General features: G+C 40.6%; 1 protein-coding gene across 2 annotated transcripts in view; it reads right to left on the bottom strand.

Annotated features, from left to right (window-relative positions):
- Positions 1 to 2,895, bottom strand: part of ano10a (anoctamin 10a) — a 55,788-nt gene extending 52,893 nt beyond the window's left edge. For both annotated transcript variants that reach the window (XM_072260928.1, XM_072260935.1), the window contains exon 1: positions 2,748 to 2,895. The gene's annotated coding sequence lies outside the window, so the exon portion shown is untranslated. The remainder of the gene's footprint in view (positions 1 to 2,747) is intronic.
- Positions 2,896 to 19,296: the final 16,401 nt, after the last annotated feature.

The following is a 19,296-nucleotide window of genomic DNA, read 5'->3' as shown; positions in this document are numbered from 1 at the left end:
ATAGCTGTGAAACGTCACCTGTCAGCACACCAAAGGGGCCAAGCAGATCTGAAAAATAACCTTGTTAATCAGAGTTCTCAAAGACACAAACATTAACACAGCAAGTGAAAGCAATACATCTGTGGAGACAAATAGTAGACCAAAAAGGATTGTCAAACCACCTCAGAGATTGATTGACGGTTGCTGAGTGAATAAGGGACTGTATTTACACATCACAATTAAAGTTAATGTAAATATCTTTGTTAGAAAGCATTATTGTTTCTTGCAGGTTTATAATGACATTGTGTTGTGCTGGTTTTTCTTTTAAGGGGGAAAGATGTGTTATTACATGTGTACAAAATAAAGAACTTCAGTTCCCAGTGTGCAATTCGGGCGGTTCACCCAGAACCACAAGTGGTATTCGTGAGATCATTGCACACACTCATGTTGGGCTGAAGCCATTACTGTCCATAAAAATTTGTTAGTTTTTACCCACACTGTTAGTCTTTTATCAAGAACAAAGAAACTATTCTAAGCTGGTTAGATAATGGAGTCTTGTCTGATGGGAATAAGGACAACACCTCAGGTTTACAGACAAAAAAACTTTGAAAAATCTACTAACATTTACAAACAGGTGAGTATACAAACAAAAAAGCAAGTGTAAACAAAGTTAAATGTCAAGAAGAATAGCAACTTGGCCCCTAATCCAACATATGCAATATGGTATACAAAATGCAGAATTGAAGTAATGTTTAATTGGCCACACTAGACTAAAATCTGACTATTTTCTACTGAAATGCAATTTAAAATCAGCTGAAATTGTCTAACCAGCCAAATGAATCTTTCTATCTTAAAGTAACTTTCTACAGTTTTGTACGTGTCAAATTTACTCCAATTAACATTATGTAATAACTACAATGAATTAACCTGAAGTCTGTCAGCTCACCAAAGTATTGCCATCATTAAATATCGGGTGTATTCTCACTAGGCAATGACTATTTAATACTTGTCCATTGGTAATTAAACATAGTTGGGTTTCAACTTCAGTAAACAATGTTCCCTCTAATGTTTATCTTTACAGCTGGGTGGACCAACCATTGCTCTGAACAGGAAATTTTCACATGGCCTAAAAACTGCACAGCACATTAACATTTTTGTGTTTGTAGATGTGTCAACATTCAGCAGGCTGGCAGTTTATTAACAATGAAATGGTGACTTCCATTCTGTGCTTATTGTTACAATTTGTAAGTAGGTTGAAGCTTTAAAATGTTTGAAATTAAAGGTTTTTGTACCTTTATTAGATGGATTATATTCATTAACAGAATTACAGGGTATTTCACAACCATATCAACAATTTCAAAATTATCTTAACATTACATAAAAGAAAATTCCAGCTGTGCAAAGGCCATGTGCACAAGAACATTTTAGTTACTGCATGGCCATGCAGCTTCAAGGGACCAGTGTCAGTAAATTAACTGTTTATGGGTAGAATGCTTCAGAGTTAATTAAATATCATAAGCAAACACCTAGTAGAGTATTTTCCTATAGCATCCTTAAGAAAAACAGCTTAAAAGCTAAAAAAATTACTAGGATTACTAGTTACTTTGGATTTCTAGCATCTGCGGAATTTCGTGTTGAATCAAGAAACTAGTGTTTCCTGTATTTTCCCAATTTAACTGAGTCTGAGGCATTGCCAAGTCCACAATTACTCGAGGTGGAAATTAAGTTTATGATTTCCTAAGCAAATCGCCAACAATAATAAATTTCATTAATATCACACAGTGAACCAGAATAAGTCTAGGAGGAGTAAGAGTGGGAAAACTTGTTGAAGCAAAGGAAGGGATTGGGATGCAATAACAAAAGGTTTGAAGAGATGATTTTTAAGAAGGCATCTTTAAGGAGGATGAGAGAAATTTAGAAAGGCTATGGAAATTCAAAAATCTGGATACAAATCAGTTGAAGTTCTGGTTACCAACGGCAGGTAAGAAGTGCACGTTCAGAGTTCCAAGAACCGAAAAGCTTGCAGATTGAATATTGAGAGCTAAAATCTCAGTGGGATTAAGCATGTGACTAAGAAATATTAATTGAAGGATTGGAAGTTCAGGGCACCAATATAGATCGTGGAATACATGAATAGGCGATTAGGTCTCCTGACTGGAAGGATGGCCGACTTCCGTAAGAGCTGACATTTAGAGTGTAGAGGCCGGAGGTTGGTGAGTCAGTGAAGGCTTTAACAAAAGAGAACGTCAAAAAGTACCACGAAGGACGGCACCTTTCGCAACGTCAACCAAGGGAAGCTCTGAAGAATGTGGGCAGAAGGCAAAAGTGTTGCAGAGGATGTGGTTTGCTGAAGTGTGCGAGGTTAGAGCAGCCGCACGACATGTCAGCTACTTCGGGGTTTAGTTCGGAAAATCGCCAACACCTTCAGACGCTAGGTGGGCTGGAAACTGCTTGGAGATCCATCAAACTGAGCCAGACAATCATGACAGGCAAATCTTTCCGCAGGCGCGGGTGGGGACGAGCTGCCTCCGGGAACTTGATCCGACTGGTGAACTTCATCAGAATATCCACGTCGTTATAATAAAGGAGCGGGAACCGGCAGCGTGAGGGCAACAGGAACGGTGAAGCCAGTCAAGCCTCTGCCACACCACACAGTCCAATCCAGCCCTACCCACAACCCCAGCCTGCCCCCATCCGTCCACTGCCAAAGGACAGGACCGAATGTTCTAGTCTCTGCTCTGCACAGCGCGGCCCGACTCGCTACTCACCGGAGAGACGGTGCCCCGCCCGAGGCTCCGCGCCTCACTCACTCACAAATCAGGGGAGCGGCCGATGCGACCCCGCTGTGAGACCTCATCGTCAATCAGCGGAGCACAGCCCCTCCTTTCGTCATAGAACGCCGCTCCCTCACGCCCCATCACCCAGTGTCAGTCACCGAGGCCCGCCCTATCAGCGCGCGGATCACCGTGCCCGGCCCCGCCCTCTCTGCACGTCAGCGCCCCACCAGTAAATTGTCTTCCGACCAAAGATGGCGCTATTGCGCACGGATGGGCTTGGCTGAGGTTCCATTAAATCCAAACGAATCAGAATATGTCGTGACATTTGTTAACTTTGCGGTAGTTGTACATAAGAGAGAAAAAAATCGTGATTGCAGTAAGTAAGTGTGTGTGTATATATATAAAATAGTTAAATTAAACGTAGTTTAATAAAAGGGTAGTGAGGTGGTGTTCAGGGGTTCAATGTCCATTCAGACATTGAATGGCAGAGGGGAAGAAGCTGTTTCTGAATCACTGAGTGTGTGACTTCAGGCTTCTTTAGCACCTACATGACAGCAGCAAAGAGAAGAGGACATGTTGTGGGTGGTGGGGCCATTAATGATGGACACTGCCTTCCCAAGGCACCACTCCTTGAAGATGTCTTGGATACTACGGAGGCTGGTACCCAAGATGGAGCTGACTAATTTGACAACTCTCCGCAGCTTACTTCAATCCTGTGCAGTAGATGCCTGCACCATTCCAGATGGTGATGTGGGCAGTTAGAATGCTCTCCACAGTATGTCTGTGGAAATTTACAAGTGTTTTTGGTGACATATCAAATCTTCTCAAACTTCTAAAGAAATATAGCCGCTGTCTTGCCTTCTTTATAGCTGCATTAATATGTTGAGTCCAGGTTAGGTCCTCAGAGATATTGACACCCAGGAACTTGAAATTGCTTACTCTCTGCACTTCTGATCCCTCTATGAGGACCAGTGTGTTTTCCCTCATCTTACCAACAATCAGTTCTTTCATCTTACTGACGTTGAGTGCCAGATTGTTGCTGCGGCACCATCCACTAGTTGGCATATCTCATTCCTGTACGTCCTCTTGTCACCATTTGAGATTCTACCAACAATGGTTGTGTCATCAGCAAATTTGTATATGGTACTTGAGCTCTGCCTAACTACACAGTCATGGGTACAGAGGGAGGAGAGCAGTGGGCTAAGCACACATCCTAGAGGTGTGCTGGTGTCGATTATCAGCGAGGTGGAGATCTTATTTACAATCCACATAGATTATGGCCTTCCGGTTAGGAAGTTGAAGATCCAGTTACAGAGGGAGGTACAGAGGCCCAGGTTCTGTAGCTTTCCGATCAGAACTGTAGGAATGATGATGTTAAACGCTGAGCTGTAGTCAATAGACAGCATCCTGACATATGTATTTGTATTGTCCAGGTGATCCAGAGCTACATGGAGAGCCAGTGAGACTGCATCTGTTGTAGTTTTATTGTGGCGATAGGCAAATTGCAGTGGGTCCAGGTCCTTGCTGAGACAGGAATTGATTCTAGCTATTTCATCACCGTAGATGTAAGCGCTACTGGACGGTAGTTGTTAAGGCAGCTTACTCTTCTCTTCTTGGGCATAGGTATAATTGTTGCCCTTTTGAAGCAGGTGTGAACTTCCGACTGTAGCAATGAGAGATTGAAAATGTCTTTAAGCAGCCCTGCCAGTTGGCTGTCACAGGTTTTCAGAGCCTTTCCAGGTACTCCATTGGGGCCTGTCGCCTTTCGAGGCCGATGTCAGGTTGTCTTTCAAGGTTCACCCTCTTGACATCAGCCTCTGAGGCAGAGATCACAGGGTGGCCGGGGTGCTGATGGATCCTCATAGCTGCAGTTTTATTCTCCCTTTCAAAGCGAGCGTAAGAGGTGTTGAGCTCATCTGGGAGTGAAGCTTCACTTGTTGGGTTTCACTTTGTAGGAAGTAATAGCCTGCAAACCTTGCCAGATGTAACCTCCAACCTAACTTGGAATTGTTCCTCAGCTCTTGAAATAGCCCTGCACAAGTCATACCTGGTTTTCTGGTACAGACCTGGGTCGCCAGACTTGACTGCCACAGCTCTCGCCCTCAGCAGACGACGAACCTCCTGGTTCATCAGTGGCTTTTGACTTGGGTATGTACGGTGTGTTCTGGTGGGCACACACTCATCCTCACAGGTTTTAATTAAGTCAGTGACAGCTGTGGCATACTCATCCAGATTTGAAGATGAATCCCTGACTACAGTCCAGTCCACCAATTCAAAGTAGTTCTGTTAGCACTCTTGCACCTCCCTTACCCATACTTTCTTGGTCCTCACTACTGGTGCTGCAGTCTTCAATCTCTGCCTATACACAGGGAATAGAAGTTCAGCCGGGTGATCAGACATTCCAAAGTATGGGCATGGAATAGCACGATAGGAATTCTTGATGGAGGTGTAACAGTGTACCAGTGTGTTGCTTCTTCTGGTAGTACAAGTGATTTGTTGATGGTAATTATTTAATGACTTTTTCAAGATGACCTGGTTAAAGTCCCCCAAGATGCTAAAATGATGGTGAATGCATCGGGATGTGCTGTTTCATGCCTGTTGATCACATTGTTCAGTTCATTTAGAGCCTGTTTGACATTGGCCTGTGGTGGATTGTGCACCACTACCAAAACAATTGCCAAAATCTCCCAAGCCAGGTAAAATGGACGGCACTTGATCACAAAGTGTTCCAACTCTGGTGAACAGCACTAGGAAAGCACCACAACATTTGTACACCCTGAGGAGTTGATCATGAAGCATACTCACCTCCTCTGCCTTTGAAAGACTACCTTGGCAGTGTATTGTGAACTAGTCAATCTGAGTCGCCGCATCCAGAACAGAAATGTTTCCCAAGATTCCATGAAACAACGTCCCTCTGGTACAGCACCCCAGCTCTCAGATCTTCAATTTTATTTACCAGACACTGTATGTTTGCGCTGAAGATAATCTAATGGTGTTATTCCCTCAACATTAACTCCTGCAGCCAATCAGATCCTTGAGCCTGGGCCCCTATCAAACAACTTAACACTTTCTTACCCTAGCCATCTCTGAATGATTACCTGTCCAGGCTAGTGTTGAATGATTCAACAGCCTCAGTGCTGTACTGTGGTATGTCATTTAATGTCACTAGTTCACAACCCCAGTGACCTTGGTTCAGTATTGACCTCCTGCCCTGTCTGTGTGCACTTTGCATATTCTCTCTGTAACCACATGGGTTCGTCCAGGCACTCTTGACGTTCTTTTGTAATCCCAGGTTAGTTGGCTACTGTGCAAAGAGTCATGATACAGTGGCCATTACGGAAAATTTCAGGGTGAAGATGATTGAGAATTAAATACCAAATGGTATCAGACAATCCAGAAGGAGAGGCATGAAGGTAAGGGAGGTGGGGTAGCGCTCTTAACTGAGTTTGAGGTCAGGGCGATAGTGAGAGACAATATGAGATCCAAGGAGCAGAATGGCGAGTCCATCTGGGTAGAGATTAGGGATAGTAAAGAGAAAAAAATCACTGGGGCGGAGGTGTCTGTAGACCACTGAATAATAACAATACAAGAAATAGAAGGCACAGAAAACAAAACAAGAAATAGCTGATGCGGTCCGGCTGGTGGCACAATGACATTGGTGCCAGACCCGGGAGGGAAGGTTCCCGGGTTCGAAACCAGTCGGGTCCGCTCCCAAGTACGCTTTCCATCTGTGCCGGGTTGAGTGTCGAGATCACAACTCGACCTCGTAAAATAAAAGGGAAAAATACTGCGAAAATGTCTGTGTGAGGAGTGGCGCGCCACACAGTCTCTCTCTCGCTTCGCGCCATGAAAAAGACATCATCACGGACGCACGCAGATGCACACGCACAGACTTGCACACACCAAAGAAAAAGAGGAAGTAGCTGGTGCATGTAAGAATGGAAAGACAGTTGTCATGGTTACTTTAACTTGTATCTAGATTGGGTGAATCAGGTTGGTCGATATACTGTGTCTGGTGCTCCCAGTGTGGCCTTCTATATATTGGTGAGACCCGACGCAGATTGGGAGACCACTTTGCTGAACACCTATGCTCTGTCCGTCAGAGGAAGCAGGATCTCCCAGTGGCCACACATTTTAATTCCACGTCCCATTCCGATATGTCAATCCATGGCCTCCTGTACTGTCGAGATGAAGCCACGCTCAGGTTGGAGGAACAACACCTTATATTCTGTCTGGGTAGCCCCCAACCTGATGGCATGAACATTGATTTCTCTAGTTTCCATTAATGCCCCTCCTCCCTTTCTTACCCCATCCCTAATTTATTATTTATTTCTCTCTTTCCCTCTCACTATAACTCCTTGCCTGTTCTTCATCTTCCTCTGGTGCTCCCCTCCCCCTTTCTTTCTTCCAAGGCCTTCCATCCCATGATACTCCCCCTTCTCCTGCTTTGTATCCCTTTTGCCAATCAACTTCCCAGCTCTTGGCTCCATCCCTCCCCCTCCCATCTTCTCCTATCATTTCAGGTCTCCCCCTCCCCCTCCCACTTTCAAATCTCATACTATCTCTTCTTTCCGTTAATCCTGACGAAGGGTCTCAACCCGAAACGTCGACTGTACCTCTTCCTATAGATGCTGCCTGGCCTGCTGCGTTCACCAGCATTTTGTGTGTGTTACGTAATTGATTTACTTGTTTATTTATTATTACGTTTTATTTGATTTATTACTTTTTTTCCTCTCTCTCTCTCTACTAGATTATGTATTGCATTGAACTGCTGCTGCTAAGTTAACGAATTTCACGTCACATGCCGGTGATTTTAAACTTGATTCTGATTCTGATTCACAGTGCAGGACACATCCAAAGAGAACTGATATATAAAAAATTAAATAAATAGTACAAAAAGAGAGCACAAAAAATACTGAGGTAGTGTTCATCGGTTCATTGTCCATTCAGAAATCTGATGGTGGTTAGGAAGCAGGTGTTCCTAAAACGTTAAGTGTGTGCCTTTGGACTCCGGTGCCTCCTGCTCGATGGTAGCAATGAGAAGAGTGCATATTGTGGATGATGGTGTCCTTAATGACGGATGCTGCCTTTCTGAGGCAGCACTTTTTGAAGATGTCCTTGACGCTGGGGAGGCTAGTGCCCGTGATGGAGCTGGCTGAGTTTTTAGCTTTCTGCAGCTTTTTCAAGTCCTTTGCAGACGGTGATGCAACCAGCTAGAAAGCTCTCCACAATCCATCTCTAAAAATTTCTGAGTCTTTGGTGACGTACCAATTCTCCTCAAACTCCTAATGAAATATAGCTGCTGTCGTGCCTTCTTCGTAATTGCATCAATATGTCTGGGCCCAGGACACATCCTCAGAGATGTTGGCACCCAGGAATGCAAAACTGCAAGTGGACACACTTGTGATAATTTACTAAAATTCTCTGGACTCTGGACAGGTCCTGGCAGATTGGAACACAGCACATATCATGCCACTGTTTAAAAAAGGACATAAGCAAAGGATGGGTAACTATAGCCAGTCAGCTGAACATCTGTAATCAGGAAAATGTGGATGGAAATGGTTCCACCAGGCAGACATGGCATGGTCTCATGAAGAGCAAGTACTGTTCGACAAACTTACCGGAGTCCTTCGAGGATATAAGGAGAACGGTGGATAGCGGAGAACAGGTGAATGTTGTATACTTAGATTTCTGAAAGGTGTTCAATAAGATGCTGCATAAAAAGACTTATTCATAAGATAAGGATGCATGGAGTTGAGGGCAGTGTATGAGTACGGATAGGCGATCGGTTAATCAATAGGAGACAGGGAGTTGGAATAAATGGGTGTTTCTCCAGTGGGCAGTCAGTGGAGTGCCGCAGGCGTTGGTGTTGGGCCTGCAGTTTTTCATTGTATACTTTAGTGATTTGAAAGAGGGGCCCAATTGTAGCGCATCTCAGCTTGCTGACGATGCTAAGTTGAGTGGAAAAGGAAATTAAGGAGAGGACACAGAGAGTCTGCAGAGCAATAAGAATCTCCCCTTGGCAGCTCATGGAGTAAGGCGTGTTTGTCGCAGCTCCATCTTTTACAACTTACGTTCCACTGTTAGATTTGTTTAAAGTTTGAAGATTTATTACTTTTGCTGAAGGATTTACGATTCAATTACGATGGCTGATACTCAATCTGGAATTGAATTAAGAGGTGGTAAGACTCTTCCTGAAGATGAACAAAGAAGGAAATCAGAGGAAGTCTCTACTTCAGAAAGAATGCTGTCTTTAATAGAAGCCATAGATACTAAGATTGCTACGGTAGACACCAAAATCGCTAAGCTGACGAACGCTAATGGAAAGCTTGAAAAAACCATTTTTGCTGTTCAGGAATCTTTTAAGAATCTGAAAGATCACTATCAGATGCTTAAACAGAGCACTCATAGAATTGAAAGAGAACAGGAGTCAACAAGTTAAACTATTAAAGAACAAGAATTGAAGTTATCTTCTATAGAAAAGAAAATTAATGAGGTTACTTCAGAGTTATCAAGAATTAATAAGAAAACGATCAATCTGGAAAGCAGAAGTCGCAGGATGAATTTACGCATACTGGGTTTGCCTGAAAATACGGAAACCGGTGAGCCATTAAAGTTCTTTTCGAACATGTTATATTCACTTTTTAGTGAGATTCTTGAAGCCTGTCTGTTACTGGATAGAGCTCACCAAATTCGACATCCCAAGCCTTCAGCCAAAATGAAACCTCATCCTATTATAGTATGTCTGCATTATTTTACAACCAAAGAAGCTATTCTTCGGGATGCAAGGAAAAGGGATAAGCTAATTTATGACAGAGCAAAGATACGTATAGTTGAAGATTTTACCCCTGAGATTTATGCTGAAAGAATTAAATATCGGGAAATCATGGCTGAAATCAATAAGTTTAATTGTTGTCCTTCTCTGCGTTATCCAGCTCGTCTGATAATTACTCCACCTAATTCTCATTCAAAACGGATTGACACCCCAGAAGATGGTTGGAAATTTATAAAGGAGTTTAAGTCCATTTTGTAAGCAATTTGAATAGTTAATCCTTAGCTGGGAGCTGTTTGTAGCGGCTTTGATGAAAGTACGCTCCACGTTTTATGAGTGCCCAGACATGGACTTGGTGGATGTACTCAGATCCATTGTTCTTTGCTTTAATAGTTAATATAGTTTTGGGCTTAATATATATATAAATACTTATTCTTTCTTTGATTTGTAAGTCTTTAACATTAGTTGTAGTTTATTAATTGGTTGGATTTATGTTTTTTGAATACATGGTTACGTATTTTAAATGAATCTAAGATGGCTGTCATTAGTTCGGTGTTAACTATTGTTAGACATAATATGAAAATATTTGGAATTTGTTATTTATGTACCTTTTGTTATGTCTTTCTGGTGGTGGCAACTTTGTAAGCAAGAGCTGCTAACTGGAGACAGGGGCCAAGGGTCATTAGAGCAGCATGCCGTCTGTCTTTTGGATGGTTTCCGGGTTTTTGGGAGAGGAGGAGAATCTATTAGATTAGTTTTTTTTCGACTGGGCAGTCCTGTGAGGTTTTTTTTGGTCAATTATCTTGTTTCTCTTTCTGATCGAGTCATGCTTTGTCCTTTCTTCGGATTTAGTTTGCACCTTATTTTATAGAAATTTTAAATATGGCTTTTAATAAAATTAATATGATATCTTGGAATCGGAATGGTATGAACCAACTTATTAAGCGCAGAAAGATTTTTAAGAAATTAAAAACACTTCAATGCAGATATTATTTTTGCACAGGAGACTCATATCCGTAGGCAGGAGGAAAATCGTTCTTTTAAATCTTGGAAGGGATCCTTATTTCATTCTTTATCAGTAAATAAAATAAGAGGGGTATCTATTTTTATTAATTCTAAAATCCCTTTTGTACACTTCAACATGGTTACTGATTTAATTGGAAGATATTTAATTGTTACTGGTTTGTTATGTGGACAAAAGGTGGCTTTGGTGTGTGGTTATGCCCCTAATATAGATAGCCCTGAATTTTTTAAGAAGCTATTTTCTGTGTTGCCGGATTTAAATGAATATAAGTTGATTATGGGTGATGACTTTAACTGCTGTCTCAATCCGTTGATTGACAGATTGTCCACCAATCCGTCACTTCCTAATAAAGCCGCGACTTGTATTAATTCTTTTTTATTAGAATACGGTCCGGTCAATATTTGGAGATTTATGTACCCTACAGATAAGGATTTTTCTTTTTTTTCACATGCATACCATAAATACTCAAGAATTGATTATTTTTTGTTGGACACACGTTTGGTGCCCTCTGTTGCTGATTGTACATACGATGTCATTGCGTTGTTGGATCATGCACCTATGAAATTAACTTTGAAGTTTTCTGATAATATACTGAAGGTTCCTCAGTGGAGATTTAATGCTACATTGCTACAAGATTCAACCTTTGTAAGTTTTATGAAAGAGCAAATTTCTCTATTTTTTGAATTAACTACAACTGAGGGAATGTCAGATTTAGTTATTTGGGACACGATGAAATCTTTTCTTAGGGGATAGATAATTTCATACTTAATAGGTTTAAGAAGGAAAACCAAGGAGGAACTTTTAGTGATTACTGATAGGATTAAAGAAACAGACAAAGTTTATTCAGTAATGCCTAGTGAAGATCTCTATAAGGAAAGGGTGGAACCCCAAACACAGCATGATTTGCTTTTGACTTTTCCCATTGAGCAGCAACTTCTTAAATCTAAAAGCCAATTTTATATACATGGAGACAGGTCAGGCAAATTATTAATAGAACATAGAATAGTACAGCACAGTACAGGCCCTTCGGCCCACAATGTTGTGCCGACCCTCAAACCCTGCCTCCAATATAAGCCCCCACCTTAAATTCCTCCATATACCTGTCTAGTAGTCTCTTAAACTTCACTAGTGTATCTGTCTCCACCACTGACTCAGGCAGTGCATTCCATGCACCAACCACTCTCCGAGTAAAAAACCTTGCTCTGATATCCCCCTTGAACTTCTCACCCCTTACCTTAAAGCCATGTCCTCTTGTATTGAGCAGTGGTGCCCTGGGGAAGAGGCGCTGGCTATCCACTTTATCTATTCCTCTTATTATCTTGTACACCTCTATCATGTCTCCTCTCATCCTCCTTCTCTCCAAAGAGTAAAGCCCTAGCTCCCTTAATCTCTGATCATAATGCATACTTTCTAAACCAGGCAGCATCCTGGTAAATCTCCTCTGTACCCTTTCCAATGCTTCTACATCCTTCCTATAGTGAGGTGACCAGAACTGGACACAATACTCCAAGTGTGGCCTAACCAGAGTTTTATAGAGCTGCATCATTACATCGCGACTCTTAAACTCTATCCCTTGACTTATGATAGCTAACACCCCATAAGCTTTCTTAACTACACTATCCACCTGTGAGGCAACTTTCAGGGATCTGTGGACATGTACCCCGAGATCCCTCTGCTCCTCCACACTACCAAGTATCCTGCCATTTACTTTGTACTCTGCCTTGGAGTTTGTCCTTCCAAAGTGTACCACCTTACACTTCTCCGGGTTGAACTCCATCTGCCACTTCTCAGCCCACTTCTGCATCCTATCAATGTCTCTCTGCAATCTTTGACAATCCTCTACACTATCTACAACACCACCAACCTTTGTGTCATCTGCAAACTTACCAACCCACCCTTCTACCCCCACATCAAGGTTGTTAATAAAAATCACGAAAAGTAGAGGTCCCAGAACAGATCCTTGTGGGACACCACTAGTCACAATACTCCAATCTGAATGTACTCCCTCCACCACCACCCTCTGCCTTCTGCAGGCAAGCCAATTCTGAATCCACCTGGCCAAACTTCCCTGGATCCCATGCCTTCTAACTTTCTGAATAAGCCTACCATGTGGAACCTTGTCAAATGCCTTACTAAAATCCATAAAGATCACATCCACTGCACTACCCTCATCTATATGCCTGGTCACCTCCTCAAAGAACTCTATCAGGCTTGTTAGACATGATCTGCCCTTCACAAAGCCATGCTGACTGTCCCTGATCAGACCATGATTCTCTAAATGCCTATAGATCCTACTTCTAAGAATCTTTTCCAACAGCTTTCCCACCACAGACGTAAGGCTCACTGGTCTATAATTACCCGGACTATCCCTACTACCTTTCTTGAACAAGGGAACAACATTCGCCTCCCTCCAATCCTCTGGTACCATTCCCGTGGACAACGAGGACATAAAGATCCTAGCCAGAGGCTCAGGAATCCAGAACATCAACCTCACTCATATTGTCCTCACCATCATCGTTCCCTCTCATTGGTGAATACCGAAGAGAAGTATTCATTGAGGACCTCGCTCACTTCCACAGCCTCCAGGCACATCTTCCCACCTTTATCTTTAATCGGTCCTACCTTCACTCCTGTCATCCTTTTTTTCTTCACATAATTGAAGAATGCCTTGGGGTTTTCCTTTACCCTACTCGCCAAGGCCTTCTCATGTCCCCTTCTTGCTCTTCTCAGCCCCTTCTTAAGCTCCTTTCTTGCTTCCCTATATTCCTCAATGAACCCATCTGATCCTTGCTTCCTGAACCTCATGTATGCTGCCTTCTTCCTCCTGACTAGATTTTCCACCTCACTTGTCACCCATGGTTCCTTCACCCTACCATTCTTTATCTTCCTCACCGGGACAAATTTATCCCTTACATCCCGCAAGAGATCTCTAAACATCGACCACATGTCCATAGTACATTTCCCTGCAAAAACATCATCCCAATTCACACCCGCAAGTTCTAGCCTTATAGCCTCATAATTTGCCTTTCCCCAATGAAAAATTTTCCTGTCCTCTTTGATTCTATCCTTTTCCATGATAATTATAAAGGCCAGGGAGCGGTGGTCACTGTCCCCCAGATGCTCACCCACTGAGAGATCTGTGACCTGACCCGGTTCATTACCTAGTACTAGATCTAGTCTGGCATTCCCCCTGGTCGGCCTGTCCACATACTGTGACAGGAATCCATCCTGGACACACTTAACAAATCCTGCCCCATCTAAGCCCTTGGAACTAATCAGGTGCCAATCAATATTAGGGAAGTTAAAGTCACCCATGATAACAACCCTGTTATTTTTGCACCTTTCCAAAATCTGCCTCCCAATCTGCTCCTCTGTATCTCTGCTGCTACCAGGGGGCCTATAGAATACCCCCAGTAGAGTAACTGCTCCCTTCCTGTTCCTGACTTCCACCCATATTGACTCAAAAGAGGATCCTGCTACATTACCCACCCTTTCTGTAGCTGTAATAGTATCCCTGACCAGTAATGCCACCCCTCCTCCCCTTTTTCCTCCCTCTCTATCCCTTTTAAAGCACTGAAATCCAGGAATATTGAGAATCCATTCCTGCCCTGGTTAGCTGGTCAGTTAAAAGCAACTATGGCTAGAAGACAGATCCTGAAAATTTGAACACCTGATAGAACCGAAACAGTAGATCCTTATGAAAATAATAAGGTGTTTATGGATTTCTACTCTAACCTTTATAAATCTGAATTTTCAGACAATATTACTTTTATGAAAATTTTTGCAAAAATTGAATATACCTAAAATTTCTGCCCAAGATATGAACATATTAGATGCACCTATTAAACAAGAGGAAATAGCAAGGGCTATATCCTCTTCCCAACCAGTCAAGGCTCCGGGACCAGATGGATATACAGTGGAATTTTATAAGACTTTCACTGAATACTGACACCTTATTTATGTCAAATTTTCACTGATTTTATATCCTCTGAGAATCTCCCAAAAACTTCTTATGAAGCATCAATCTCACTAATTCCTAAGAAAGAAAAAGATTTATTTGCATGTGCTTTCTGTAGACCAATCTCTTTACTGAATGTGGATTTAAAAAATACTTTCTCAGATTTTGGCTAATAGACTTGAGAGTATTATTGTTATTTCCAATGACCAAACTGGATTTATTAAAAATAGGTATTCACATTTTAACATTCGAAGATTATTAAACATTATTCACTCGTCTCCATCTAAAGAATCCGAATGTGTTGTTTCTCTTGATGTGGAGAAAGCTTTTGATAGGGTGCAGTGGTTTTACTTATTTGAGGTTTTGGAAAGATTTAATTTTGGTCCGGGATTTATTTCCTGGATCAAGTTGATCTATCAAGCTCTTATGGCTGTGGTTATAACTAATAATCAAAAATCTCCTTACTTTAGATTATACAGAGGTACTCGGTAGGGATGTCCTCTTAGCCCTTTATTATTTAACTTGGCTTTAGAACCCCTTGTTATTGCTCTTAGAGATTACAATACTGTTCAGGGTATTAAGAGAGGGGACAAAGTACACAAAGTTTCATTGTATGCAGATGAGCTGTTAGTTTATATTTCAGATCCTAGGAAATCTATTCCTTCTATGCTATCTATATTTTCTGAATTTAGTAGTTTTTCTGGATATAAATTAAATTTACATCAAAGTGAGTTATTTCCCATTAATAATTACAAGGATCAATATCATCAAGTACCTTTTAGTATTGCTAAAAATTGCTTTACTTATCTTGGTATTAAAATTACTAAAAATTTTAAGGACCTATATAAATATTGATTGATTACACCCAACAAATGCTTTCTAAATGGTCACCTATGACGTTATCATTAATAGGTCAAATTAATGCTATTAAAATTATAGTTCTATCAAAATTCTTATATACATTTCAGGCAGTTCCTACCTTTGTTCCTAAAACATTTTTTGATAGAATAGATTCTATAATCTTATTTCATTTTTGGAATAATAAAAATCCTAGATTAAGTATACCTTTATTACAGAAATTTAAAAAGGATGGTGGTATGGCTTGGCCAAATTTTAGAGTGTATTATTGGGCAATTAATATTCGATATATTACTTTTTGGATTCATTACTCAGACATACATAAATGTCCTTCATGGTTGGATTTGGAGGAAAACTCGGTGAAGGGGTTCTCTTTGGCCTCTTTACTGGGAGCTCCTCTTCCCTTTTTGTTTTCTAAGATTAGTAGACAAGAATTTAATCCTGTTATTAAACATACTTTAAGAATTTGGTTTCAGTTTCCTAGATTTTTTGAGTTAAATATTTTTGTTCTTTCTAGTATTTTCCATTTTAATTATTTTTTTTAAACCATCAATTTTGGATAAGACCTTTTTAATTGGAAAACCAATGGAATAACAACTTGTTCAGATTTGTCTTTATGGGACTGTTTAATGTCTTTTTCTCAGTTGTGGATAAATATGGTTTACCTAATGTACATTTCTTTAGATATTTACAAATTAGGAATTTTTTACATGGTTTGCTGCCAAATTATCCTTCTTCTTATTCACCTAATATGACAGATGCTCCTTTACAGCTTTAACCACTTCAAAAAGGGTTGATAGCTATAGCTTATAAATCAATATTGAATTTACGAATGATATCTAATGATAACATTAAACGTGCTTGGGAATTCGAAGTTCAGGAGTCATTTTCAGATAATCAATGGAGTAAAATTCTTCATTTGGTTAATAACTAATCTATTTGTGCCCGTCATTCCTTGATACAGATCAAGGTCATGCATCGGGCCATATGTCAAAGGATAAACTAGCACGTATTTTTTCCAACGTCAATCCTATTTGGGACAGATGTAATAGTGAAGTGGCCACGTTAACTCATATGTTTTGGTCTTGTATAAAGCTAGACAAATTTTGGAGACGTTTTTAAAACATTATCAAAAGTCTTGGATCTGGACCTATAACGTAATTTATTTACCGCAATATTTGGGATTACCCCATCAAAACCAGGAAATATTCCTGTTTCTGCTCAGCGTATGATAGCCTTTTCAACTTTATTGGCCAGGAGAGCCATTTTACCTAAGTGGAAGGATTCTAATCCACCTACTGTATTTTATTGACTTTCCTCCATTATGTTCTGTTTAAGTTTAGAGAAAATAAGAAGTCGGACATTTGATACATCCTTTAAATTTGAGCAAATCTGGTGACCTTTTATTCAATATTTTTATTTAATTTGATTTATTACTCTTCCAATTTCTTTTTTTTTTGAAGTTTTAGATTTGAGTAGAAAGTCTTTCTCTTTTTTTTTGGTTGTATCCTCAGAATAGACTGCCCAGTCCCTTTTTTTTTGTATAGTGTGGTGGGTTTTTTTTCCTTCATTTAAAATCCAAAGTTTTTCCTCTTCATGAACTGATAAGAGAAGAATTGCTGTTTTCTTTTTTATTATATATTATTTACTAGCTTAACACTATGTATGATTTTGATAATGTCTATTTCAATCTCTGTTTGTATTGTTATTGATATATATATTTGAGATAATTCTCCTCTTGTTTGTATTTATGTTCCTTTTAAATCAATAAAAAGATTAATAAAGAAAGAAAGAAAGAATCAGTTAAGTGAGTGGGCAAGGGTCTGGCAGATGGAGTACAATGTTGGTAACTGCCGTGTCATCCACGTTGGAAGGGAAAATAGGAGAAAAGATTATTATTTAAATTGTGAAAGGTTTCAACATGCTGTTGTGCAGAGGGACTTCAGAATGTTTGTGCATGAACATCAGAAGGTTGGTTTGTAGATGCTTCAGGTTATCCAGTGGGAAAAGGAATGTTGGCCTTCATTGCCAGAGGGATGGAATTTTAAAGCAGAGATTTAACACTGTAATTGTACAGAGTACTGGTGAGGGTGCACCTGGAGTACTGCATGCTGTTCCAGGCTCTTTACTTAAATAAAGATATGTTGGCTTTGGAAGCTGGGCGAGGAAGTTCCAAGTTGATTCCAGAGATGAGGGGGTTCACCAATGAGGACAGATTGAGTCACTCGCTGGAATTCAGAAGAATGAGAGAGGATCTTACAGAAACATATAAAATTATGAAACAAATAGATAGACACAGGTAGTTGAGAGTAGGACTAGGGGCATAGCCTCAAGATTCAGGGGAATAGGTTTAGGATGGAGATGAGGAGAAAGTGCTTTTCCCAGTGAGCCATGAATCTGTGGAATTCTATGCTCAGGCAACTAGTAGTGGCCAGATTATTAAATACAGTGGATTCTGGTTAATTGGGCAGCCACTTATTTGGGACAACCCTTAAAGAATAAAAACAAATCCAGCAAATAGCCAGAATTTATTTGGGACACTTTGCTGCTTAACTGGGGCAGGAGTCTGTTGGTAAACAGTTTCTAACTATCGTCAGACGCATGTACTTGTGTAGTCACTGCGTGTGCCTGTGTTCAAAAAATCAGTGATTTTTGTCACTGATAGTTAACGAGAAATAAGCATTAAGATAATTCAGAACTGTTTTGCTCACTGCAATTTAAAGCATTCAGGCTTGGAGATGCCAAAAACAGCCAGGAGTGAAAATGAAACAATTTCACTACTTCAAGTTAGGACTTAAGCAGAATTTAAAGATATCAACGATTATTTTGAATGCAACAATGAAAATGAAGATTTGGGGGATGCAATTGTCGAAAATTGTATGAAGGCAGTCCATTGTCTGTGTGAGGTGTTTCGCCTTTTTTTTGTTTTTTTCAGTCAAACAAAAGAACATGGCAGCAAAATTCCTCCTTCCATAACTATTAGTAACTAATACAGTTTTATAGTACTGTAGTAGTATTGATACTGTTCTAATTTGTTCTGTATTTCATTTAAATACATAATTTGTTAGTCTGTAGTTAAACTGTAGTTTCTCTTTTTCATACTTTTTAAAACTATTTCCATTAAACTTCAACTAATTGGGGCAACCTCATAATTAGGCCTGAATGTATTAGTCTGATGTGTCCCAATGAACTGGAATCCACTGTACGTTTAAGACAGCTAGACAGATTTTAGCATAGCAGTGGAATTAAGGGTTAGGGGAAAAGGTAGGTAGTTGGAGCCGAGTCCATGCCAGATCAGCTATGATCTTATTGAATGGCAGACCAGGCTTGACGGGTCAGATGGCTGAATCCTGATCCTATTATGTTTTTATGTAAATTGCCTCAAACATAAGTGGATAGCAGGAGAATTGGTTTGAGGCTAATTTATAGGTATGTGAGGCAGGCAACAGGGAAATAAGTGGAGGAAGTTTTGAGACTGCCTTAAAAAAGGGGCTGAATGGCCATAAAGGAATGTGAAAATAATATGACTTGAAGGAATTTCATCTTGCGTCAGCCCCAACTGGCCTACCCCTTACCTTGAAATCATGGCACCCTGGTGCTAGACTCCTCAGAAAGGAAAAAGATCCTTCACTTGCTGAGCCCTGTGTTAGATATTTTGTATGCTCCAAAGAGGTCACCTAGTATTCTACTGAACTCCAGAGAATGGAGTGCAAAGAGCCCACTGGTGCTAAAACAGAGACACCAATGGCACTTTGTACAGGCTTTACTGCTGTAAAAGCAGATGCTCCATTGGTGCTAAGGGATGAGATCGCAGTCAGGAATCCCAACTACATTAGAATTATTGCATAGCCCTGCAAATTAGCTTGGGCACACACAAGCAGTTCATAACAGACTTGTCCCAATCTGTGGGTCCGCAATACAACCTCTG

This window comes from Mobula birostris, chromosome 1 (genome assembly GCF_030028105.1).
Source record: "Mobula birostris isolate sMobBir1 chromosome 1, sMobBir1.hap1, whole genome shotgun sequence".
In the NCBI taxonomy this organism is placed as follows: Eukaryota; Metazoa; Chordata; class Chondrichthyes; order Myliobatiformes; family Myliobatidae; genus Mobula; species Mobula birostris.
Note: the sequence above shows the minus strand (reverse complement) of the source record. Positions and strands in the feature narration are given on the sequence as shown.